General features: G+C 44.9%; 1 protein-coding gene and 1 pseudogene across 9 annotated transcripts in view; one reads left to right on the top strand and one right to left on the bottom strand.

The window, feature by feature from the left end:
• ADGRL3 (adhesion G protein-coupled receptor L3) overlaps positions 1–27,952 on the top strand; it is a 2,975,920-nt gene that overhangs the window by 1,681,125 nt on the left and 1,266,843 nt on the right. The window lies entirely within an intron of this gene.
• LOC137561683 (uncharacterized) lies at positions 15,600–16,977 on the bottom strand (annotated as a pseudogene).

Raw genomic sequence — 27,952 nt, 5'->3', positions numbered from 1 at the left:
TATCTGTATTTTGGAGGAACCTCTGCTAAATTACATGTATTTTTGGTGAAATGCTGTCAGATTATATGTATTTTGGGGGGAAACACTATGGCAGAGCTCAAACTTCCCTGGTAGACCTTTTACACCACTGCTAAGGTCATGTATATTTGGCCCCACCCATTACCATGCCCACACTCTGTTGCAGGCCATGCCCCTTTTTGGTGCAGGGGGGGGCTACTTATACTGGGGACACATATACACCTGGCTAATTATACTGGGGACATATATACACCTTGCTACCTATTCTGGGGACACCTATAGGCCTGGTTACTTCCACTGGGACACCTATAGACCTGGTTACCTATACTGGGGGCACTGCTGCCAGACTAACTGTATTTTTGGGGAACCGCTGCTGCCAGATTAAGTGTATTTTGGGGAACAGCTGCCAGATTATATGTATGTTGGGATAACCACTGCTGCCAGATTATGTCTATTTTGGGGGAACCATTGCCAAATGATCTGTATTTTGGAGGAACGTCTGCCAAATTACATGTATTTTTGGTGAAATGCTGTCAGATTACATGTATTTTGGGGGGAAACACTATGGCAGAGCTCAAATTTCCCTGTCAGACCTTTTACATCACTGCTAAGGTCATGTACAGTGGTGTGAAAAACTATTTGCCCCCTTCCTGATTTCTTATTTGTTTGCATGTTTGTTACACTTAAATGTTTCTGCTCATCAAAAACCGTTAACTATTTGTCAAAGATAACATAATTGAACACAAAATGCAGTTTTAAATGATGTTTTTTATTATTTAGTGAGAACAAACCCTCAAAACCTACATGGCCCTGTGTGAAAAAGAAATTGCCCCCTGAACCTAATAACTGGTTGGGCCACCCTTAGCAGCAATAACTGCAATCAAGCGTTTGCGATAACTTGCAATGAGTCTTTTACAGCGCTCTGGAGGAATTTTGGCCCACTCATCTTTGCAGAATTGTTGTAATTCAGCTTTATTTGAGGGGTTTCTAGCATGAACCGCCTTTTTAAGGTCATGCCACAACATCTCAATAGGATTCAGGTCAGGACTTTGACTAGGCCACTGCAAAGTCTTCATTTTGTTTTTCTTCAGCCATTCAGAGGTGAATTTGCTGGTGTGTTTTGGGTCATTGTCCTGCTGGAGCACTCAAGATCGCTTCAGCTTGAGTTGACGAACAGATGGCCGGACATTCTCCTTCAGGATTTTTTGGCAGACAGTAGATTTCATGGTTCCATCTATCACAGCATGCCTTCCAGGTCCTGAAGCAGCAAAACAACCCCAGACCATCACACTACCACCACCATATTTTACTGTTGGTATGATGTTCTTTTGCTAAAATGCTGTATTACTTCTACGCCAGATGTAACGGGACACGCACCTTCCAAAAAGTTCAACTTTTGTCTCGTCGGTCCACAAGGTATTTTCCCAAAAGTCTTGGCAATCATTGAGATGTTTTTTTTAGCAAAATTGAGACGAGCCTTAATGTTCTTTTTGCTTAAAAGTGGTTTGAACCTTGGATATCTTCCATGCAGGCCGTTTTTGCCCAGTCTCTTTCTTATGGTGGAGTCGTGAACACTGACCTTAATTGAGGCAAGTGAGGCCTGCAGTTCTTTAGATGTTGTCCTGGGGTCTTTTGTGGACTCTCGGATGACTTTTCTCTGCGCTCTTGGGGTAATTTTGGTCGGCCGGTCACTCCTGGGAAGGTTCATCACTGTTCCATGTGTTTGCCATTTGTGGATAATGGCTCTCACTGTGGTTTGCTGGAGTCCCAAAGCTTTAGAAATGGCTTTATAACCTTTACCAGACTGATAGATTTCAATTACAGTACTTTTGTTCTCATTTGTTCCTGAATTTCTTTGGATATTGGCATGATGTCTAGCTTTTGAGGTGCTTTTGGTCCACTTCTCTGTGTCAGATAACTCCTATTTAAGTGATTTCTTGATTGAAACAGGTGTGGCAGTAATCAGGCCTGGGGGTGACTACAGAAATTGAACTCAGGTGTAATAAACCACCTTTAAGTTATTGTTTAACAAGGGGGGGCAATCACTTTTTCACACAGGGCCATGTAGATTTGGAGTTTTTTTTTTCACTAAATAATAAAAACCATAATTTAAAACTGCATTTTGTGTTCAATGAGGTTATCTTTGACTAATAGTTAACGGTTTTTGATGAGCAGAAACATTTAAGTGTGACAAACATGCAAAAGAATAAGAAATCAGGAAGGGGGCAAATAGTTTTTCACACCACTGTATATTTGGCCCCACCTATTACCACGCCCACAATCTGTTGCATGGCCATGCCCCTTACAGGGCGCATTAATAGTCCTTGTCCCCGGGCGCTGAAAACCTTAGCTATGCCTCTGGTATAAAGGATTTGCCAAAGGTTAGAAGTAAGTTTTTTTTGTAAATCGGATAATGGGTTAATTTTTTCTATATAATATTTTCTATGTAATGAGCTGCTATTTTTATAAGTAGTATATAGACCAATCCTTTGGGTAAGGTCAAGATTAGGATTTCTGTTATAGTACATTTTGTTGCTGCCAATAAATTACAGTCATTTGGCTGCATAATTTTGCAAGTTTGCTCTCATTGGGTGAGGTTCATGGTAAAGCCTCTTCCTCCTCCTTCTACTTTGATACCTAGCCCAGCATCACATTCACCTTAATCTTAAAGTGGACCCAAATTAAAAATACAAGATTTCAGAAATAAAATCTATTTTCTAACTTATAATAATAAATAGCAGCCTTTTTTCAGCTGCATGATGACAACTATAAAATATTTTACATTTATTGGAGGAACCCCTCCCTTCCTTTCATATTGTCAGGACAGAATCCGGCAGACTGGTGGAGGAGATAAAAAAAACAAAACACCGGCTGCTACTGATAATGTCACAGGGGAGGTAATCTCAGCTTGTGTGAGATTTCACATAGACGACGCCCCTGTGAGGGAGGGTAGCTGATGACAAACACACCCATGATCTAAAACCTGCTACTGAGCTCAGAAGTAATGGCTGCCACCTGTATAACCCTAGTTATGAAAAGAGAAGGGTGAAAAGCATGCACTGAAATGCTCATAGGTTTGGAGGAGTGTTTATTTATCTTTGTATGTGTCAGAGTGGTGCAACTTAATATTTTCAATAAAAAAAAATGTTTGATTTGGGTCCACTTTAACAGTTTTGCTGGATTTCATGTTGCTATAATGTATTGCTTTGTTTTTCATTTGCCTTTTACATTGCTTTGCTTGCAGATGTTTGCTGCTTCTGCATGGTCAAACAGCAGAGTCTTCCTAGTCCTGCTAGTTCTGATTTCGTGAATGCAACTATGGCAGTGGTTGCTATCAGTTACGCTGTTTTTTGTGTCCTGTTTTTCCTGTGATTTGTTTTATATGTGCCAGTGCAGATATTTGCCATTTCTATAGTAATAGTGTAACGATTGTGGAACTTTCTCCGTGATCAGCGCACAACGCGTGCGCTGACACGGCGGAAATCCTCCACAAGCGTGTAATTGCAGGCACCCAGCAAAAGGTGCTACGCACCTGTAGAGGGAAATTCCTGTCGGCAGATGGCGCTGGGGAGTGCAGAGGAACCAATCCTCTGTACCTCCACAAATGCCAGACAGGAATTGTACGAAGCGCAGACCGAAATCGCAAGAGAGGCGATTGCGAATGAGAACCAGCAAAGGGACAGTGCACGCGGTTATGCGCGGTCTCCACGTGATAAGCACAATAGAGACAAGCACGCCTAACTAACCATCGACAGACAAACATGAAACAGAGGACGCGAACGCTTGCTTAACGGTTACCTCACCGAGCCTCCAGCAAGCGGTCGTAGCAGACAAGACAGACACACGAAAACAGGGACAAGCAAGAGATAGGATCCACAGCACTAGCGAAAAGTGGCTAGCGCGATCCAGGTACAGAGTAGCAGAACAGAAGGATCCACAGCACTAGCGAAAAGTGGCTAGCGCGATCCCAGGAGACAGAACAGAAGGATCCACAGCGCTAGCGAAAAGTGGCTAGCGCGATCCCAGGAGACAGAGCAGAAGGATCCACAGCGCTAGCGAAAAGTGGCTAGCGCGATCCAGAGAGGCAGAACAGAAGAGATAGCTGGTAGCAACTGCTGCACCAGCTATGCTCCAAGAACAGAGATCAGAACGACTTCCTATCGACCACCGCTGGGACAGGACAATCGCAACAGACAAACAAAACAGATAAACAATCCTAACTGCACTAGGGAAATCTGCCTAGCACAGTTTCCAGGAATTACTCTAAGCTGATCTTCAAACAGAGAGTAAGGCTGACACCCCACCAGGAGTGTTACATAGGACGAAATCCTTATGACCAGCCAAGCATTGTGGGAAAGACATAGTACTTATAGTACACGCTTCCAATGAATGTGGCCAGGCAATTTGCATGACAACGTATGCAAATTCCTCTGCAAGCACAAGCTGCAAAACTGACAGAAGCTCTTCTTTCCAGAGTCCTGCAGCATGCAAACCTACACAATGGTCAAAAGGCTGCCTGCCTGCACAGGCAACTGAGCAAATCATCACAGTACCCCCTATTAGCAACAGACTCAAACTGAAGACTCATGAAGGTCGGGGCAGCCCGACAAAGTCCAATTCCAGAGTCAGTCCACCCGAAACCGACCTCATCGGAAACAGAAGCCACCGAAACATGCCCATCAGTACTACCAGTCTCAGTATAACACCCATCAGGACTGTGAACGCCAGAGAAGAAGCCATCGACACCCTCCAGACAATACCCACCACCTTCCAAGGAGCGTCCGAAAATACCAAACCTGCCACAATACCTGTTCGAAGTGTACCTTACAACACAAAAGCCACCATTGATCTTATCCAGGGTACCAAGCAAAATTTCTCCTGGAATCTCCCAGAACCTTTTGAAGCTCCACAGAGATCCCAAGAGGGCAGAACAATCACCAGGCTCACATGGAGAATTACCAAGAACCCCCATGGAACCAATGACAATTCCGGATTCAGAATTACGAGGACACCCATCAAGATCAAGACTTTCTGGGACCACTTCTGGGCATGCAAGCAGGCAGGCCATATCAGAGCATGTCTCCACCGAGGAAGCATCTGAGTACGCTGGTAACCGACTCACACTTGGGCTTTCTGGGTCACAGAGCACACTGGGGTACACCAGCACAGGAGAAACCTCAGGACATGTCGGGGAACTGCCAACCTCAGAGTCCGGCACGACAAGACCAAAACCAGTACCGGACAGAGAAACATCATGAGTGGAGGTCACAGGCACTGGACTTTCAAAAAAAGACTCGGATACAAATTCAGAAATTTCTGTGACAATAATATCATAGTTGACTACATATGAGTGAAGCTCCATCAGAGCTGAAAAGGTAGCCAGCAAGGCAGCAATGCCTACGGAAGAGGGTAACACCTCAGAAGGACTTGGGGGGCAGGAGACATCTCCTACAAGTTCTGCACCCTTTGGGAGGAACTCGGAGACCTCCAGAACATCAAACAAGACCTCAGGAACATCATTTTTCAAGTTTTCTAAGAAGGATTCTGTACTATCCATGTTACAGGGTAAAACTGGAACTTTAGCAGGGCAGATGTCCCAGGGAAGGTTCCACCATAAACTGAGACTGAATTTCATCATCATGAGTGGAACATACAGGAATATTCACTGGACCACACACTGACTCCCTAACTTTAATCTCGCTGCACCCAGAATTCTGCGTAGCAGTCAAACTAGCTTGCAACTCCAAAACTGCAGAAAGACAGGTAAAAATAGCAGCAATACCTAAACGAGCCTCTAGGGGCAGGGCAGGAGCTATTGTACAAGGCAATATTGACTCATCCAGAGTACAGGGTGGAGAGTCAGAACTTTCTTCAAAGCAAGAAAGGGACTCCCAAATGTCAGTGTGATTGGACATCGTTTTGTTATTCATGGTACAGGGCAGGCTCAGAGAAAGCGTCTCTGAATAAGGCAAAGAAGGTTCAGCATCAGATTCGCAAAACCGAAGCGCTGTCTCACTCTTAGATTCGGCTAACAATGTCGAATCCGAGGAATCAGAACGCAAAACCTGCGAATCAAAATTCACTTTAGGTTGTGAAACTGATGCTTCCATAGTGCAAACCTCCGTGATCTGCGGAGCAGACTGCAAGGCATCTAGGATCGAAACACTGGAGCAACTGTCTCCAGGCAACAGGCCCTTACAGGTGAGAACAGGGTGAGACAGGGAATCATTTGCAGAAGAAATAGCGACATCAACAGGATAAACTTTATTAGGCATATTAATTTTACTTTTGACGCTGCACAGTCGAGAAACTTTCCCCATAGCAGGGTCACAGATGGAAGATCTCAAAGATCTGTTTCTAAATGACAAAGGATTCCACACATCCTTGAGGAAACCGGCAGACTCATGCCGATCACAATCTGCAGGAACATCCGAGAAACAGGCATCAGATCGCACAGATTCAAACTGCACACTGTCAGGAGAGAATCCTTCAGGATTCGCACAGGAATCAACCACAGCGGCATACTCATTCATTTCAGATTGCACAAAGTCAAGACTCTCATGCTTTACCCCAGAAACTCAGGAACAATCATCCGACAATGATGTCTCTTTATTGGAATCAATTGGTCGGTGTGTGTGCAACTCATCCAAAATCGTTTGCCATACATAGATCAACAGATCCACATCATCCTTGTCACATTCATCGGAATCAATCAGAAGGTACATAGAATCAAGACAAGCATTCAAGACATCTTCGCTTTTTGCGATGTAAAAATCGCAAAAGGCTTTCCAATCAAAATCGAATTCCTCCAGCAAGGCCCCAAAATCCCAGGAAGCAAATGGGGGTTCAAACAGGCCAGTATCCAGATAATCTCCATAGGGGTGGAGTTCAGGAACAAGAACAGATTTTTTAACTGCTTTAATGTAGTGTGCGATCCTACCTATAGCAGGATCCACATAAGCTTTGGATTGGGGCAAAAAACCTGGAAACTGATCAGCAGATGCATTATAAACATCATTATCATACTGCATGGTTTTGCCCATTTCAGACTTGACAGAAATAACCTCTTTATTTGTGGTTGCTATGGGCAACGAATCTTTCCGCTGGGAAGCCTTCCTAGATCTTTTACGTTTAGACTTAGAGGCTTTGGATGGCTGCTTTCTGGATGAAAGAGTAGATGGAACAGCTGATTGAGCTGCTGACAACAACTCATTAAGGGGGTATGGTAATTGAGGTAATCTCAGCCAATTGTGAATTAAAAAGGCCAAGAATTCCAGGGGTCTTTGACTCAGGGTGGTATGATCTAACACATCATAAGACAACATTGACATTTCGCCCCCCAACAGAATGTAGACCATTTGGGGGGCCCAGGTAGACACTGGGGTGCATTGGAATTCAGGGTTCGCTAACAGTTTCGTACACTCAGACAAAAATTCGTCTGCTGATTCAGGTTCAAGTTTTTTAAATCTCTTAAAGGTACAAGAGCCATATTCGACAAAATCGTACAAATCGGAAATTCCGTCTACACTGGGGTTTTGGGTTGGGCTGGTCATACTGTAATGATTGTGGAACTTTCTCCGTGATCAGCGCACAACGCGTGCGCTGACACGGCGGAAATCCTCCACAAGTGTGTAATTGCAGGCACCCAGCAAAAGGTGCTACGCACCTGTAGAGGGAAATTCCTGTCGGCAGATGGCGCTGGGGAGTGCAGAGGAACCAATCCTCTGTACCTCCACAAATGCCAGACAGGAATTGTACGAAGCGCAGAATGCAATCGCAAGAGAGGCGATTGCGAATGAGAACAAGCAAAGGGACAGGTTGTATGTGTGTGCGCCAATCCAGTCGCCACCCCGCGACCGCGCACACACAACAGCAGATATGAAATAGGAAAGCGATCGCGAGAGGTGCGATCGCCAGACGTGACACAAGGCAGATCAGAATAGAATACGAGGGTAGCAAAGGCACAGCAAATAATACAATGAGAAGATGCGGAAAATAACAAACGCTAGCTAACCGCGAACACCGCACTCATTCGCAACAGTGCATGCGGTTATGCGTGGTCTCCATGTGATAAGCACAATAGAGACAAGCACGCCTAACTAACCATCGACAGACAAACATGAAACAGAGGACGCGAACGCTTGCTTAACGGTTACCTCACCGAGCCTCCAGCAAGCGGTCGTAGCAGACAAGACAGACACACGAAAACAGGGACAAGCGAGAGATAGGATCCACAGCACTAGCGAAAAGTGGCTAGCGTGATCCAGGTACAGAGTAACAGAACAGAAGGATCCACAGCACTAGCGAAAAGTGGCTAGCGCGATCCCAGGAGACAGAACTGGTTGAACTGGTTTATACTGGTTGAACTCGATGGACGTATGTCTTTTTTCAACCAAAATAACTATGTAACTAAGAACAGAAGGATCCACAGCGCTAGCGAAAAGTGGCTAGCGCGATCCCAGGAGACAGAACAGAAGGATCCACAGTGCTAGCGAAAAGTGGCTAGCGCGATCCAGAGAGGCAGAACAGAAGAGATAGCTGGTAGCAACCGCTGGGACAGGACAATCGCAACAGACAAACAAAACAGATAAACAATCCTAACTGCACTAGGGAAATCTGCCTAGCACAGTTTCCAGGAATTACTCTAAGCTGATCTTCAAACAAAGAGTAAGGCTGACACCTCACCAGGAGTGTTACATAGGACGAAATCCTTATGACCAGCCAAGCATTGTGGGAAAGACATAGTACTTATAGTACACGCCTCCAATGAATGTGGCCAGGCAATTTGCATGACAACGTATGCAAATTCCTCTGCAAGCACAAGCTGCAAAACTGACAGAAGCTCTTCTTTCCAGAGTCCTGCAGCATGCAAACCTACACAATGGTCAAAAGGCTGCCTGCCTGCACAGGCAGCTGAGCAAATCATCACACATAGTTAGATTGGCTAGCATTCCTTCCTGTCTGTTCTATTTGTTTGTCTATCCCTATTTTATGCTGAATACACACGGTTCGTTCCCGCATCGAATGCGCCGCTCGATTCCCGACAAATCGATTATTCCCGAACATTTCCGAGCTCATTTCGATGATTTTTAGGTCGATTGCCATGTAAAGTATGGCAAATCGACCTAACGATCCATCGAACCGTGAATCGGACATGTCGGAAATAAACGAATCGACGGGAATCGAGCGGCAAATCGACGGGAATCGAGCGCGGGAACGAACCGTGTGTATCCAGCATTAGTGTGATGGACTACAGATGCTTAGGGCTGTGTCCGGTCTAGTGTAACCTTGGTCTTTGTCTCTAGTCTCCTGGTCTGTGTGGTCTCTTTCACAATTATTTCCTGCACTGTTGCCTGCAGCTATGTTTGGTTTTGCTTAAAAGGACTCTGGTAGTACTTTTTCCTTCCTAATCCCAGCATCTATACCTTGTAGATTAAGGCCTGGGTATAGTCGTAGAAGAGTAGGTGCCGGCTTCTCGCCTCCTGTTTAATTGGAGATGTGTCAAATAGAGTGAAAGTGTGGTGTTTTTCACCCCACATTGGGATATAGAGGCTGAAGGATGAAAGGAAATCTGCCAAGCCTTATCGGCTTTAGTTAGGACAGATAGGGCAACCTTTTGACCCTCATCCCCTCTATTTCTTGCATAAGACTCCTTAAGTGTTACAGCAATACTTACCGTATTTTTCGCCGTATAAGACGCACGTTTTCTCTCCCAAAAATGGGGAGAAAAAGTCCGTGTCTCATACGACAGAGGCAGGGAATCTTTGACTTCCGAGCGCCTGCCGATACCGCGACCCGCCGCCTCATCGGGGATTCCCTGCCTGTGTCCCCACTGTGTATCTATCCTGCCCCCCGCTAATGTCTCCGGGTCCCCCGTGCAGTCAGTGGCAGCAGCTTACCTCCTCCATCTTGCCCGCGGCGATTGAAGACATCCGGCTTTAGTTTGCGTCTTCCTCTAGTGCCGGCTTCTAATGACGCGTCATCAATGATGCTTCATTAGAAGCCGGCACTAGAGGAAGCCGCATACTGAAGCCGAATGTCTTCAAGGGAGGGGGGGGGGGCAGGATAGAAACACACACATGGGGGGCAGGATAAATCCCCAGATCCAGGCCCAGCAGGGAAACTTGAGCTCGCGGGGGCGACCACAGGGCACAGGGGGGACCAGAGGACACAGGGGGGCAACCACAAGGCACAGGGGGACCAGAGGACACAGGGGGTGATGACAGGGCACAGGTTGGGGTGAACTAGAGGACACAGGGTGTGATGACAGGGCACGGGGGGGGGACCTGAGGACACAGGGGGGCAACCACAGGACACAGGGAGGAAATCAGAACACATGGGGAAGACCAGAGGACACAGGGGGGCAACCACAGAACACGGGGGAAGACCAGAGGACACAGAGGGAAGATCACAGGACACGGGGGGAGACCAGAACACAGGGGGCAGACCACAGGACACGGGCAGACCACAGGGCACAGACAACAGGGCACAGGGGTCAGACCAGAGGACACAGGGGGGAGACCGGAGGACACAGGGGGAGACCACAGGACACTTGGGGTAGACAGGGGGAGAAAAGAGGACACATAAGGTACACAGGAGGACAACATTTGGGGGAGGACATGTACAAGACGCTCCTGAAATATGTACGCATCAGGTATATTTTTTATTTTTTTTTCCTGTTTTTTTGCCCTCTAAACCTGGGTGCGTCTTATATTCTGGAGCGTCTTATACGGCGGAAAATACGGGGTATCTGGATAAGGTAGACACTGTAACAAAGAAATAAAAACATCAAACAAACGTTCCCAGTGCATTCCCCTCATGCCAGACCAATGTTTTTCTTCACCCAATCTATTCTTTACTCCGTCAGCGTGGATCTGGGTAGGAGAGCCCTCTGTAAGGACCAGTGGTGCTCGAATGTACCCAAATTCGATTCGAGTACATTCGAATTCGGGTCAGGGTTAAATTCGGGTTCGGCCGTGATCACGACAAGTAGAATTCGTTTAGAATTCGAATCGTGATCGATAATTGAATTCGGGTATTACCCTGAATGCGTGATCACGAATTCGGATGGCCTTAAAGCTAATTTTTTTTTTTTTACAGGGAAATCACAATTAAATAGGTGTAATAAAAATTTAACTTTTCTCTGCATTTCTTGTTTATTATTCTTCTTATTCTTCTTCTTCACCACCATTTTTGTGTGGCTTTTTTGTGTTCATATTCTTCCTCTTGTACCAAACTTAATCCTCAAGCCAAATACTTTTTTGTTTTTGTTTTAATACTCTAATTCCCTATAAACTGAAGAAGCCTCGCCCACAGGTTTTCAGAGAGCCTTGGCAGTAGCAAGGGCTCATGGGAGCTCAGTCTGGGCAGGAGGAGGGGGAGGTAATACTAGCCAGAAATTTCAGAGGCAGAGGGGAGGATTAGGTTTTTTTTTTTAGAGGCTGAGTGCTGTGTGTAATGTTTACAAACAACATGGCTGCTGTCATTGTATCACAGGACGAAATAATCTTATTCTATTAAAGCTGGTTTCAGCTAGTTTTGCTGTGTAAACTATCTAAACTTTAGATAAGATGTATAGAGAAGTTACTTGTTATAGTTAGTTTTTCATCTCGGATCCGCTTTAATGTTTTTTCCCTTACAGATCTCTACTGTTGTAAAATTTGTTCTTCAACAGCATAGCTAAATTTGTAGCGTAATAATAGCTATTGGCGCATGGCAGCAGCACATAATTCTGCAGACCCTGGCGGCGGGAACACAGACAGCAGGAGGTGAAATGTGGCAACAGGAGGAGGAGTGACGTGTGGCAGCAGGCAATGTAACGGGCCATGGTACCTAGCGTTGGTACCACGGCAGTAATAATAAACACCAACAGCAGGAGGTTCCGGACAGCAGTAGAGATGGCCCGAACGTCCGATTTTAGGTTTGCGAACCTCCTCAAACATTTGCGAACTTTCGCAAACCGCAATAGACTTCAATGGGGAGGCGAACTTTGAAAACTAGAAACATTTATGCTGGCCACAAAAGTGATGGAAAAGATGTTTCAAGGGGTCTAACACATGGTGGAGTGGGATACACGCCAAAAGTCCCGGGGAAAAATCTGGATTTGATGCAAAGCTGCGTTTTAAGTGCAGAAATCACATTGAATGCTAAATTGCATGCCTAAAGTGCTTTAAAACATCCTGCATGTGTATACATCAATCAGGTAGTGTAATTAGCGTACTGCTTCACACTGACAGACCAAACTCACTGTGTAACGCACCGCAAACAGCTGTATTGTGTAGTGACGGTCGTGCTGGAGTGGTGCACACCATGGCGAGATTGCTCTTCTTCACTCAGTGATGTCAGGTAATGTCTGACTGCCTTATCAACTTTCCATGGTTCTTTCTCTACCCTAGTTAAAGCTTACATCTATTTTTGAAAATTACTTTTTCTGCTGGCTCTACAGTACCTTCAACGAAAATGTTAGGGAGGGCAAGTCTGGCATCTATTCAACTGTGCGATAAACTCTCTTTGGTACTTTCTAAGTACCATGGTGTCCACGGCGGGTAACAAGCCGGGGAATCCTGGTTCGATTCCGGTCCGGAGTGGGAGCCTAAGAAACGGCTACCACCACAAGGAAGGCAGCAGGCGCGGCACGTGACGCAAGTCCTGACTGTGAGAGTACAAGGAATAACAGACCAGGACTTTTTTGAGGCCCTGCTGTATAGGACGAGCTGCAGAGATCTACAGCTTAGGTGGGGGAATCTGTCCATAGGACAACTATTAATCATGAGTGGTGTCCACGGCGGGTAACAGGCCAGGGAATCCTGGTTCGATTCCGGTCCGGAGTGGGAGCCTAAGAAATGGCTACCACCACAAGGAAGGCAGCAGGCACGGCACGTGACGCAAGTCCTGACTGTGAGAGTACAAGGAATAACAGACCAGGACTTTTTCGAGGCCCTGCTGTATAGGACGAGCTGCAGAGATCTACAGCTTAGGTGGGGGAATCTGTCCATAGGACAACTATTAGTCGTGACTCGTGAGTGGTGGAGGACCGGAGTGCTGGTGGTGGCACTGGTCTCGCTGGCGCTGGAGGTCTGTCTGGAAACGGTGGCTTGCTGCTCCGCCATCATTTCCACCACAGCCTGTGCCTGACTCTCTGCAATGGGTCGGGGACGACGACCAAGGCAAAGATGGGCGCAACACGCTGCTGCTGCACCCCTGCTCCCTCTTCCACAACTCTGCGGTCAGTGGCCGGCAGCGGACCAGTCACAGACCTGCCGGCAGTGGCTTTGGCAATGGTGCTGCCTCTCCTGCTGGTGCCTCTACCTCTGCCAGTCATCGTACAATTATACAAATACAGTAAGAAAAACAAAAATATATATATGTCGAAAGGGCGGGAAAGAGTGTAAACTTTAAGAAAGAGTCTGGGTTGGTGGGTGAGTGACTCAAAAAAAAAAAGAACGTTTTTTTTTTTTTTTTTAAAATACTAGTAGACAGACAGTACTAGTAGCATAGTCTACAGTAGTCGATAACTAACTCGTGTGACCGACAGTGGCAATCAAAGTCTGTCACACACGGACGCAATCAATAGGGTCAGGCAGAGATGACAGGCAGTCACAGATCACAACAGATGCTGCCCTCTGTAAAGTAATTAACACAGTACTGAAGCTAATAAACTCAACGACTAACAACAGTAGAAATTAAGTAAAATAGTACGTAGGTAAATAACAACTAACTATAATACCTAGTAGTAGTAGTGTAGTAGACTAGTAGTCGGTAACTAACGCGTGCGACTGAAAGTGACAATCAAAGTCTGTCACACGGACGCAATCAATAGGGTCAGGCAGAGATGACAGGCAGTCACAGATCACAACAGATGCTGGCTCGTACAGTAACCAACACAGTACTGAAGCTAGTAAACTCACAGATTAACAGTAGAAATTAAGTAAAATAGTATGTAGGTAAATAACAACTAACTATAATCCCTAGTAGTTGTAGTGTTACTACACTACAACTACTAGGGATTATAGTTAGTTAGCTAGTAGTCGATAACTAACGCGTGACCGACAGTGGCAATCAGTCTGTCACACACTGACGCAATCAATAGGGTCAGGCAGAAATGTGACAGACAGGCAGTCACAGATCACTACAGATGCTGGCTTGTACAGTAACTAACAGAGTACTGAAGCTAATCAACTCACAGACTAACAGTAGAAATTAAGTAAAATAGTACGTAGGTAAATAACAACTAACTATAATACCTAGTAGTAGTAATAGTAGTGTAGTAGACTAGTAGTTGATAACTAACGCGTATGACCGACGGTGACAATCAGTCTGTCACACACGGACGCAATCAATAGGGTCAGGCTGAGATGTGGCAGGCAGTCACAGATCACAACAGATGCTGGCCTGTACAGTAACTAACACAGTACTGGAGCTAATAAACTCACAGACTAACAGTAGAAATTAAGTAAAATAGTACTAACTAACTATAATCCCTAACCTACCTAAGCTAGTAGTAGGCTAAGGCTACAACTAACTATAATACCTAGTAGTAGTAATAGTAGTGTAGTAGACTAGTAGTTGATAACTAATGCGTATGACCGACGGTGACAATCAGTCTGTCACACACGGACGCAATCAATAGGGTCAGGCTGAGATGTGGCAGGCAGTCACAGATCACAACAGATGCTGGCCTGTACAGTAACTAACACAGTACTGGAGCTAATAAACTCACAGACTAACAGTAGAAATTAAGTAAAATAGTACTAACTAACTATAATCCCTAACCTACCTAAGCTAGTAGTAGGCTAAGGCTACCTAGGCTAGCAGGCCTAGCCTGCACACAGACCTAACACTAGCCTACCACAGTACACAGTATACACTACACTAGCTGACTGAACTATAACAATCAAACCACTATCTAACTATACAGCAATATAATACAGTATATGGGTTTAGAATGTGTTCAGGATGTAAATCACTATGTTTAACTGGTGAAAAGCACTTGCTCAGACACATAGCAGCATTGGAGATGCTCTCAGTACTGCTCAGTCACACAACAAGGATAGGCTCGACAACATGGCCGCTGCCTTATATAGAGGAGGGGAGGGCCAGGCTCCCCTCCTCTGATTGGTTGCTAGTGCCTCAGCTAGGGGCCTTCTGACTGGCCCAATTACGTCATCACCTGGATACCGAGGCCGAATTCATGATCACGGGTTAAAACCCGTGATCACGGACGAATTCGAGAGCACTATTCCGGAAAATTCGACTTCGAATTCGGGAGCAGGATAGCTATTTGAATTTGGCAAGCATGAAAATCTACCGTGATCACGAGTAGTATTCGAATTCCCGAATTTAGAGAGCAACCCAGGTAAGGACAGCAGTTCTGGTCACAGCTACGACTCTCCTTGGAAACCTGAACGGGAAAGTCAGTTCGCTTCTTCCCTCTGGACAGTTGCCAGGCGAGTTGATTCTGTGGAGGAAAAAAAGAAATGTGCAACATTTCTTTCATCTCAGAAAAGTTTCAATTTAATCAGATCTTTTTCCTAACCATTTATCCAATTCATACCCTCCTATATCCAAGCCATTGGGCATACTCAGTGGATCAGACCTTTATGATCCCTCAAGCAAGAAGGGATGGCATCAGTTACCCCCACTGTTCTCATTCCACTGCCGGCACCCCAGTGCAGGTGGGCCCATGCAGTGGGTATGGCTGGGCTGACACCCCCAACTCCTTTGACAGCCATAGTCTTGCCAGGAATGTACTCCTCCGGATTCACAAGCTGGGGATGCACTAGAGTCACCACTGCTCCTGTGTCCCTCAGGCCAGTGGTAACTGTATCCAGAACCAGGACAGGTTGCAGATTCTCTGCATAGCCATTTCTGGTAGTACACAAAGCAGTTTGGACTTCACTGGGGTTTGAGGCCTCACTGGATTTTGGGGCCTCCCTCTTCCTCTCTGGGCAAGTCATGCTGATATGACCCACCCTGTCACATACAAAGCATTTCCGGGTGTCAGTGGTTGGTTGCTTGAATCCAGGAGACAGCGGTGCTTGCCTCCTCTGGGTGATGGATGAAGCAGATTTAGCTATCTGTTCTCCCCTCCAGCTGGGTGTTGTAGTCCTCCAGGACGCAGATGCTCGATGGGCTGTGTAGGAATCAGCGACTTTCGCGGCCTCATCCACAGTCTTTGGCTCTCGGTCCAGTACAATGAACCGGACCTCAGCGTCAAGTGTGTAGGAACTGGTCCTTGATCATCAGTTCCTGTAGGGCATCAAAGGTTGTGACTGCTAGTCCTTTTAACCCCTGCTGGAAGGCAGTGTGCAGGTTGCAAGCATGATCCAGGTAACTGTCATTAGGACCTCGCTGCACTGTCCTGAAATGTTTGCGATACACCTCTGGCGTGAGGTGGTATCACGTAATGATGGCTTGCTTAATTGCCTCAAAGTCTGCTTCTTTCTCCTGGGGTAGACTCACAAACGCCTCCAGGGCCTTGCCTCTCAGCCCTGGTGTGAGATACCTTGCCCACTGCTCACGGGGCACCCCATACTGACGACAAGTCCTTTCAAACCCCTGTAAGAAAGTGTCAATGTCAGAGTCTTTGTCCATAGCGGGGAATTTATCCAGGGGGATTCTGTGGACTCGCTCACCTTCGCATTCTGCTGGTCCAGCAGACCGGTTCTGCTGCTGAAGTTTAGCCAGCTCCAGCTGGGGTCGACGCTCAGCACATTCCCTCTCGGCCTGGAGTCTGTCCCTCTCGGCCTGGAGTCTGTCCCTCTCGGCCTGGAGTCGCCGTTCAGCTCTTCCCTCCTCTGTCTGATGTCGACGTTCAGCGCGATCCTTCTCGGCTTGTCGATGCAGTAGAATCAGCTTTAGGCGCAGTTCTGGATCAGCCGAACCAAGTAACTGTAGGTCAGCTTCCAGAGATGCCATCTCCATGTTCAGTGGATCCTCCAGGCAGAGGCGTACAGGCATGGCTCATGCCATGAGCGCCACATCATCATGGGAGCCATGTCTGCTCCAGTGCTGTACTGCCATGCCTGGCTGTGTGCTGCACCACCATACCTGCCCCGTGCCTTCCATCCCTCAGATCAGATTAATTCTGTTATCTGGGGAACACTGTGCACTTGGCTTAGTGTTAGAAAAAGAACACAGAGAGGGAATAAGAAGAGATATTTCCAAAAAATTAACTTCAGCAATATCCCAAGCCAAAAACACAGGCAACCATAACGCGTGTACGCAAAAAAGGATGCTGTTTGAGAGGGGGCTCTGATTGGGCGGGGGGCGCAATTTCAGTGCTTGCCATAGGCTCTAAATAGCCCAGATACGCCCCTGCCTCCAGGACATCATCTCCACTCGCATCCTGTGGCCTCCTCTGGCGTGTCGTGAGCTGCATCTGCTGGCGTTGGAGCAAGGGCTTGCTCTGCCTCATCATACTCCTAGAGGGCACAAACTAACTGCTCCTTAGTTTGGCCTCTCACCGTCTCGATGCCTCTGTGCTCACACAGGTTGAGTAAGTCGCTTTGATTTTGTTTCTTATAGCTGGTTGTTTTCTGCGCCATCGTATTGCCAAACAAAAAAGAAAAAAGGGGGGAGGGAAAGCAAAATGCCAAGTGTGTACCTTTATGATCCCTCATGATCTTACACAGAATTTCGTTCACATGACGTCACTGAACCCGTCGGGCAGAGTATGTGAGTATGCGGCCTCAGGGACGGTAGAGAGGATGATGGACAACATCATTAAATTCTTATACTACTATATCACATTTATACTGCCATCACACCACTATCATACTTAACACATAATCATATCCCACAGCCCACGACACTAAGACACCATAACAGACGTTGGTGGAGTGTGAGCAGACAGGGGTGCTGCTGACCAGGTCAGAGAGGCAGAACATGTGTATAGATTTGTAAGTCAAACTTAAAGAGACTCTGTAACATTAAAAAGATCCCCTGGGGGTACTCACCTCGGGTGGGGGAAGCCTCCGGATCCTAATGAGGCTTCCCACGCCGTCCTCTGTCCCACGGGGGTCTCGCCGCAGCCCTCCGAACAGCCGGTGACTGTGCCGACTGTCAGTTCAATATTTACCTTTGCTGGCTCCAGCGGGGGCGCTGTGGCGGCTTTCCGTTCCGAACTACACGGAAATACCCGATCTCATTCGGGTCCGCTCTACTGCGCAGGCGCAGGACACTTGCGCCTGCGCAGTAGAGCGGACCCGACGGCGATCGGGTATTTCCGTGTAGTTCGGAGCCGACAGCCGTCAGAGCGCCTGCGCAGGAGCCAGGAAGGTAAATATTGACGTCACCGCTGCACGGACTCCACGGAGGGCTGCAGCGAGACCCCTGACGGATGGAGGACAGCGTGGGAAGCCTCATTAGGATCCGGAGGCTTCCCCCACCCGAGGTGAGTACCCCCCAGGGGATCTTTTCATGTTACAGTTCCTCTTTAAGATCCTGATTTGATTCTAAAACTATATATATATCTATATAAAAGAGAAAATAAACATACATATAAATATATCTAAATATGACAACCCCCATATCTTCTAGCCTTCCCACTTTCACTTCCCTGCTTTGACCCTACATCATATTTGATGTTGGGCCAAAATTAGGCTAGACCAGAAATATAGCAACAAGTGATACTAGGATTTACAGCCTTTTGCAAAAAAAAAAAAAAAAAGGATAAAAATAACATAACTAAGGCCAAAAATGAGAAAGAAGAGAAAAAATAGAAAAATATGGAGAATGATTTTGAAAGGGTGAACAATCTACAGCATGATTGTCAAACAAAGAAAAACAAAGAGATAAACTCTATCAACATCAACCAATTCTGCAACTTGTACTATTCAAAAAATAGATGGGATGTTACCTGTAGTGTGACAAAACCTATTGTCTGGAGATCAAAAAAGTTCAAAACCTATAAAAAAAGAACCTAAACCTCAGGGAATGGGGTTACTTATTCATGCTCAGGCCTTGGGGATATTAAGGACCTATCTAAAACAGGAATGAAGTTCTAGCTCACAAACAATACATACAGTAATGTGTGACATGGAAGATAACATGTGCCCCAGAACTACAGATGTGTGACTTTAATGGCTTGCTGTTAGTGCATGTAGCTAACTGCATACCTATTACAGACATTTCAGTAGCCTCAATGTTTTTCCAGAAACATTTCTGTTTAGGTAAATATTGCTACCATAGTTGTACAGATCTAAAGAACAAATACAAACAATGCACAGTGCAATATTTACTCACTCAGCAGTGGCATTTTAAGACATTTGTATTATAAGGGCTGCATTTTTGTTTTATTGTGGCTTGGAGTAGCATTTTTGTTTTATCATCTCTGTGTGGCGCAGAGAGAGAGAGAGAGAGAGAGAGAGAGAGAGAGAGAGAGAGAGAGAGAGAGAGAGAGAGAGAGAGAGAGAGAAAGAGACTTTTAGATACTGAATTACCAGTCCAGTTCCTAATATTATTTTAAAAACAAGGAACACCAAGAGCCCCAATAGTGTAATATGTACTGGTAAATGGTTACTAGATAGAGTAAATATTACTACTCACAAACCAGGGTTACCATTAGGCAACCACTGTAAAGGCAGGTGGGGAGATTTTCCTGACCCCACTCAGGAATATGAAGTCGCTCTCTGTAGATGAGAAAAAAGGGGATTCAACCCTCCACCCAGGGTGGACTCAATATTATGCAGGAGAGGCGCCAAAAGGATAAAAGGAAGCTAAATAAGCTTAAAAACCAAATTCTTGGTAAATAGAGGAGGTAGTGGTGGACTTACCTCCTCCAAGTAGACACACAACGACTGTAGTAAAGACAGTCAATATATTTTATTTATGAACTCCAAATATGCAACGCGTTTTGCAGGTTTGATCCCGCTTCATCAGGCAATAACAACGGAGCAATAGCATATGTGGTCAGTAGAAGAGCCAGGCACCTCTGTGTCTAACACAGAGGTGCCTGGCTCTTCTACTGACCACATATGCTATTGCTCCATTGTTGTTGCCTGATGAAGCGGGATCAAACCTGTGAAACGCATTGCATATTTGGAGTTCATAAATAAAATATATTGACTGTCTTTACTACAGTCGTTGTGTGTCTACTTGGAGGAGGTAAGTCCACCACTACCTCCTCTATTTACCAAGAATTTGGTTTTTAGGCTCATTTAGCTTCCTTTTATCCTTTTGGCGCCTCTCCTGCATAATATTGAGTCCACCCTGGGTGGAGGGTTGAATCCCCTTTTTTCTCATCTACAGAGAGCGACTTCTTATTCCTATAATATTTGGCTGGATGGTGTAATGGTTAAGGGCTCTGTCTGACACAGGAGACCAGGGTTCGAATCCCGGCTCTGCCTGTTCAGTAAGCCAGCACCTATTCAGTAGGAGACCTTTGGCAAGTCTCCCTAACACTGCTACTGCCTATAGAGCGCGTCCTAGTGGCTGCTGCTCTGGCGCTTTGAGTCCGCCAGGAGAGAAGCACGATATAAATGTTATTTGTCTTGTGTATATATATATATATATATATATATATATATATATATATATATATATATATATATTATATATATATGTATATATGTATATATATATATATATATATATATATATATATACATACAGTGGGTTGCAAAAGTATTTGGCCCCCTTGAAGTGTTCCACATTTTGTCATATTACTGCCACAAACATGAATCAGTTTTATTGGAATTCCACATGAAAGACCAACACAAAGTGGTGTACACGGGAGAAGTGGAACGAAAATCATACATGAGTCCAAACATTTTTTACAAATCAATAACTGCAAAGTGATGTGTGCATAATTATTCAGCCCCCTTTGATCTGAGTGCAGTCAGTTGCCTATAGACATTGCCTGATGAGTGCTAATGACTAAATAGAGTGCACCTGTGTGTAATCTAATGTCAGTACAAATACAGCTGCTCTGTTACGGCCTCAGAGGTTGTTTAAGAGAATAGTGGGAGCAACAACACCGTGAAGTCCAAAGAACACACAAGACAGGTCAGGGATCAAGTTATTGAGAAATTTAAAGCAGGCTTAGGCTACGAAAAGATTTCCAAACCTTGAACGTCCCACGGAGCACTGTTCAAGCGATCATTCAGAAATGGAAGGAGTATGGCACAACTGTAAACCTACCAAGACAAGGCCATCCACCTAAACTCACAGGCCGAACAAGCAGAGCGCTGATCAGAAATGCAGTCAAGAGGCCCATGGTGACTCTGGACGAGCTGCAGAGATCTACAGCTCAGGAGGGAGACTCTGTCCATAGGACAACTATTAGTCGTGCACTGCACAAATGTGGCTCCTATGGAAGAGTGACAAGAAGAAAGCCATTGTTAACAGAAAAGCACAAGAAGTCCCGTTTGCAGTTTGCCACAAGCCATGTGGGGGACACAGCAACCATGTGGAAGAAAGTGCTCTGATCAGATGAGACCAAAATTGAACTTTTTGGCCAAAATGCAAAACGCTATGTGTGGCAGAAAACTAACACTGCACATCACTCTGAACACACCATCCCCACTGTCAAATATGGTGGTGGCAGCATCATGCTCGGGGTGTGCATCTCTTCAGCAGGGACAGGGAAGCTGGTCAGAGTTGATGGGAAGATGGATGGAGCCAAATACAGGGCCAACTTGGAAGAAAACCTCTTGGAGACTGCAAAAGACTTGAGACTGGGGCGGAGGTTCACCTTCCAGCAGGACAATGACACTAAACATAAAGCCAGGGCAACAATGAAATGGTTTAAAACAAAACATATCTATATGTTAGAATGGCCCAGTCAAAGTCCAGATCTAAATCCAATCGAGAATCTGTGGCAAGATCTGAAAACTGCTGTTCACAAACGCTTTCCATCTAATCTGACTGAGCTGGAGCTGTTTTGCAAAGAAAAATGGGCAAGGATTTTTGTCTCTAGATGTGCAAAGCTGGTAGAGACATACCCTAAAAGACTGGCAGTTGTAGTTGCAGCAAAAGGTGGTTCTACAAAGTATTGACTCAGGGGGCCGAATAATTACGCACACCCCACTTTTCAGTTATTTATTTGTAAAAAATGTTTGGAATGATGTATGATTTTCGTTCCACTTCTCACTTGTACACCACTTTGTATTGGTCTTTCACATGGAATTCCAATAAAATTGATGCATGTTTGTGGCAGTAATGTGACAAAATGTGGAAAACTTCAAGGGGGCCGAATACTTTTGAAACCCACTGTATATATCTTAAAGCCATCTGACTGTACTTTAGTGGCAGCAACAAAATATACTATAAAATAAATCCTAATCCTGACCTTACCCAAAGGATTGCTCTATATACTACTTATAAAAATAGCAGCTCATTACATAGAAAATATTATATAGAAAGTATTAACCCATTATCCAATTTACAAAAAAAACCTATTTCTAACCTTTGGCAAATCCTTTATACCAGAGGCGTAGCTAGGGCTTTCAGCGCCCGGGGACAAAGATTATTAATGCCCCTTGTGAGGAGGGACCTGTGGCACACATAGTGCATGCCGCGCCAAAAAAGAGGCATGGCCATGCAACAGATTGTGGGCGTGGTAATGGGTGGGGCCAAATATACATGCCCTTAGTAGTGGTGTAAAAGGTCTGCCAGGGAAGTTTGAGCTCTGCCATAGTGTTTCCCCCCCAAAATACATGTAATTTGACAGCATTTCACCAAAAATACATGTAATTTGGCAGACGTTCCTCCAAAATACAGATAATTTGGCAATGGTTCCCCCAAAATAGACATAATCTGGCAGCAGTGGTTATCCCAACATACATATAATCTGGCAGATGTTCCCCAAAATACAGTTAATTTGGCAGCAGCAGTTCCCCAAAAGTACAGTTAATCTAGCAGCAGTTCCCCCAAAATAGGTGCCCCCAGTATAGGTAACCAGGTCTATAGGTGTCCCCAGTGGAAGTAACCAGGCCTATAGGTGTCCCCAGAATAGGTAGCCAGGTGTATATATGTCCCCAGTATAAGTAGCCAGGTGTATATGTGTCCCCAGTATAAGTAGCCAGGTATATACAGTGGTTTGCAAAAGTATTCAGCCCCCTTGAAGGTTTCCACATTGTCATATTACTGCCACAAACATGAATCAATTTTATTGGAATTCCATGTGAAAGACCAATACAAAGTGGTGTACACGTGAGAAGTGGAACGAAAATCATACATGATTCCAAACATTTTTTTTACAAATAAATAACTGCAAAGTGGGGTGTGCGTAATTATTCAGCCCCCTTTGGTCTGAGTCCAGTCAGTTGCCCATAGACATTGCCTGATGAGTGCTAATGACTAAATAAAGAGCACCTGTGTGTAATCTAATGTCAGTACAAATACAGCTGCTCTGTGATGGCCTCAGAGGTTGTCTAAGAGAATAGTGGGAGCAACAACACCATGAAGTCCAAAAAACACACCAGACAGGCCAGGGATAAAGTTATTGAGAAATTTAAAGCAGGCTTAGGCTACAAAAAGATTTCCAAAGCCTTTAACACTGTTCAAGCGATCATTCAGAAATGGAAGGAGTATGGCACAACTGTAAACCTACCAAGATAAGGCCGTCCACCTAAACTCACAGGCCGAACAAGGAGAGCGCTGATCAGAAATGGAGTCAAGAGGCCCATGGTGACTCTGGACGAGCTGCAGAGATCTAAAGCTCAGGTGGGGGAATCAGTCCATAGGACAACTATTAGTCGTGTACTGCACAAAGTTGTCCATTATGGAAGAGTGGCAAGAAGAAAGCCATTTTTAACAGAAAAGCATAAGAAGTCCCGTTTGCAGTTTGCCACAAGCCATGTGGGGGACACAGCAACCATGTGGAAGAAGGGGTAAGGGAAAAAGTGACAGGGAGGCTAGTCCCGAGTTGTCCCTCTCTAATAAGTATGCTTGTTTGCGTAATATTGGGGAGGATGATTCTGGAGTAGCAATGCTGCAGCAGGATGTGCCCCTTAGCAACCAAGCGGCAGACTGCTGCAACGAGAAAGAGAATAGGAGTGCAGCTAAGGCTGGACAGGTACTGGTGGTAGGGGATTCAGTCATTAGGCACACAGATAGGGTAATCTGTCAAAGAAACCGTGAATGCCGTACAGTCTGTTGTCTCCCGGGTGCTCGGGTTCGGCATGTAGCGGAAAGAATTGACAGGTTATTTGGTGGGGCTGGGGAAGACCCGGCTGTCATGGAACACATTGGCACCAATGACAAAGTTAGTGGGAGATGGAAGGTCCTCAAAAATGATTTTCAAGTACTTGGAGATAAACTTAAAGCAAGGACCTCCAGGGTGGTGTTCTCTGAAATACTGCCAGTGCCATGTGCTACATCTGAGAGACAGAGGGAGCTTAGGGAGTTAAATAAGTGGCTGAGAAATTGGTGTAGGAAGGAGTGGTTTGGATTCCTGGAGAACTGGGCAGACTTTGCAGTCGGCTACAGATTCTACAGCAGGGATGGGCTGCACCTTAATGGGGAGGGTGCAGCTGCATTGGGGGAGAAGATGGCTAAACGGTTGGAAGAGATTTTAAACTAGGATCTGGGGGGAGGCGGGAGGATAAAGTCTCAATACGTAGACAAGATAAGGTAAAAAGACAGTGGGAACCTAACATTATGGGGAGTGGAAAGGGGGGTGGGGACAGTGTAAAGATTAAGGAGGTTGGTAAAACTTCAAGTAGCCCATTTCATGTAAACAAAATTGGTAAATGTGGTGGTAAAAATATAAAGTGCATGGTAACCAATGCTCGGAGCCTTGCAAATAAAATAGACAAACTAGAGTTCATTCTGAATGACAAAGGCAATGACATTGTGGGAATAACCGAGACATGGATGGGTGAAAGCCATGACTGGATAGCTAATTTAGAGGGATATAAATGTGTTTAGGAAGGATAGAACAGGGAAAAAAGGTGGAGGGGTTTGTCTCTTTGTTAAGAATTCTTTTACAGCTGTCCTCAACGATGAGATGGAGGAAGATTGCAAAGATGTGGAGTCCGTTTGGGTAAATATTCATGGTGGAAATAAAAGTTGCCAATTGCTTATTGGGGTATGCTACAGGCCACCTCTTATTAATGAAGCTGCAGAACTGCGATTACTACAGCAGATTGAAAAAGCTGCAAGTAAATATGAGGTCATAGTTATCAGCGACTTCAACTTTCCAGACATTGACTGGAGTATTGAGGCTACCCATTCTGGTAAAAGCAGCAGATTTCTGGAAGCACTACTGGACAATTACTTGACTCAAATGGTAACGGAACCAACTAGAGGGAATGCGTTACTGGATCTGATCATTTCTAATAGACCAGATAATGTATCAAATGTGCAGGTTCAAGAACATTTGGGAAATAGTGATCAAAACATGATAATGTTTGATCTGGTGACTGATAGGCCACAGGGCAGCGGGACCACTAAAACTATGAATTTTAGAAAAGCAAAGTTCAATCAACTTAGGAAGGCACTAAGTTTGGTGAACTGGGATAATGTACTACAAGGGGAGGACACTGAAGGGAAATGGCAAGCTTTTAAACGTAGTATTCTCAATCAATATTGTAGTATGTATATCCTATATGGAAACAAAATGTCTAGGAATAAAAAAAGGCCTCTATGGATGAATAGAAAGGTTAGAGATAAAATGAAGAGGAAAAAGAATGCCTATAAGGTTCTAAAACAGGAGGGGACCGAGGCTGCACTAAGCAATTATAAGGAGTGCAATAAAAATTGTAAAAAAAACAATTAGGCTGGCAAAGATCGAAGCTGAAAATCAAATCGCTAGGGATATCAAATCTAACCCAAAAAAGTTTTACAAGTACATCAACTCTAAAAAAGAAAGGTTGACTGTATAGGACTCCTAAAGGATGAGGGTGGGAACTCAACGGTGGATGACCAAGGTAAGGCAGAGTGTTATTAAATGCTTTCTTTGCTTCTGTCTTCACAAAGGAAACAGCACTGTTGCAAATTACAGAGGCAGAAGAGTCTCAATCTTCTAAGTGTAATATTAAATACTTAACGCAGGAAGAAGTGAAGGCAAGACTAAATAAATTAAAAATAGACAAGGCACCTGGCCCAGATGGCATGCATCCTCGGGTACTAAGGGAATTAAGTTCAGTTATAGATAAACCCCTTTATCTTATCTTTTGTGACTCTCTTTCAACTGGCAGAGCCCCAGTGGATTGGCGTACAGCCCACGTTTTCCCATTATTTAAGAAGGGCAGAAAATCAGATCCAGGAAATTATAGACCTGTAAGCTTAACATCAGTTGTATGCAAACTATTTGAGGGGTTACTAAGAGATACTATACATGACTTCATAGTAGAAAATAATCTTATTTCTCAGCATCAACATGGGTTTACTAAAGACAGGTCCTGTTTGACTAACATGCTCAGCTTTTATGAGGTAGTGAACGCTAATGTGGATATTGGGAATGCTGTAGATGTGATATACTTGGACTTTGCAAAGGCCTTCGACACTGTTCCCTACAAAAGTCTGGTGCAAAAGTTGAGGATGCAAGGACTGGGGAAGAGTCTGTCTGCATGAATAGGGAACTGGCTAATGGACAGAAAACAAAGAGATGTGGTCAATGGATCATACTCAAAATGGGAGACTGTTAGCAGTGGGGTCCCACAGGGGTCTGTACTGGGTCCAGTGCTCTTCAATTTATTTATTAATGACCTAGTAGATGCAGTAGTGAGCAATGTTGCTATTTTTGCAGATGATACAAAATTGGGCAGAATCATCAACTCTCAAGAAGATAGTGTCATATTGCAACAGGATCTGGATAGGATGGCTATATGGGCACATACATGGCAGATGAAATTCAATGTTGAAAAATGTAAAGTCATGCATTTTGGTCATACCAATGGTCTAGCACCATACAAAATAAATGGGATACAGTTGGGGACATCAAACTTGGAGAAGGACTTAGGAGTACTTATCGACAACAAGTTAAATAATCGTACTCAATGCCAAGCCGCTGCAGCTAAAGCTAACAAAATTTTGGGATGCATTAAAAGGGAAATAAAAACTCGAGATGCTAGCATAATATTGCCCCTGTTTAACTCTCTAGTAGGCCACATCTGGAATATGGAATTCAGTTCTGGGCACCACATTACAAAAAAGATATTCCAGGTTTACAGCAGGTGCAGAGACGAGCAACAAAATTGATACGTGGGATGGAAGGTCTCACTTACCAAGAAAGGTTAGATAAACTGGGTTTATTTAGTCTAGAGAAAAGACGCCTTCTAATTAACATGTATAAATACATCAGAGGGCAATATAATAGCTTGGCGGATGAGCTTTTTGTCCCTAGGCCATCTCAGATGACTAGAGGACATGGTCTGCTCATGGAGGAAAAACGTTTTAGCCAAAAGGGTTCTTTACAGTAAGAGTGATTAAGATGTGGAATGCATTGCCACAGGAAGTCGTTATGGCAAACTCTATACCTGCATTTAAAGGGGGCTTAGGTGCTTTCCTTGCATTGAAAGACATCCAAGGCTACAATTACTAGGTAATGCCCAATGATGTTGATCCAGGGATGTTATCTGATTGCCATTTGGAGTCAGGAAGGAATGTTTTCCACTTTTGGGGGTAATTGGACCATGCCTTGTAAGGGTTTATTCGCCTTCCTCTGGATCAACAGGGATATGTGAAGGAGTAGGCCGGTGTACTTTGTTCTCTGGTTGAACTTGATGGACGTATGTCTTTTTTCAACCAAAATAACTATGTAACTATGTAACGATGAAGGTGCTGTGGTCAGATGAGACCTAAATGGAACTTTTTGGCCTAAATGCAAAACGCTATGTGTGGCGGAAAACTAACACTGCACATCACTCTGAACACACCATCTCCACTGTCAAATATGGTGGTGGCAGTATCATGCTCTGGGGGTGCTTCTCTTCAGCAGGGACAGGGAAGCTGGTCAAAGTTGATGGGAAGATGGATGGAGCCAAAT

This window comes from Hyperolius riggenbachi, chromosome 1 (assembly GCF_040937935.1).
Source record: "Hyperolius riggenbachi isolate aHypRig1 chromosome 1, aHypRig1.pri, whole genome shotgun sequence".
In the NCBI taxonomy this organism is placed as follows: domain Eukaryota; kingdom Metazoa; phylum Chordata; class Amphibia; order Anura; family Hyperoliidae; genus Hyperolius; species Hyperolius riggenbachi.
This window is presented reverse-complemented; position numbering and strand designations above follow the sequence as displayed.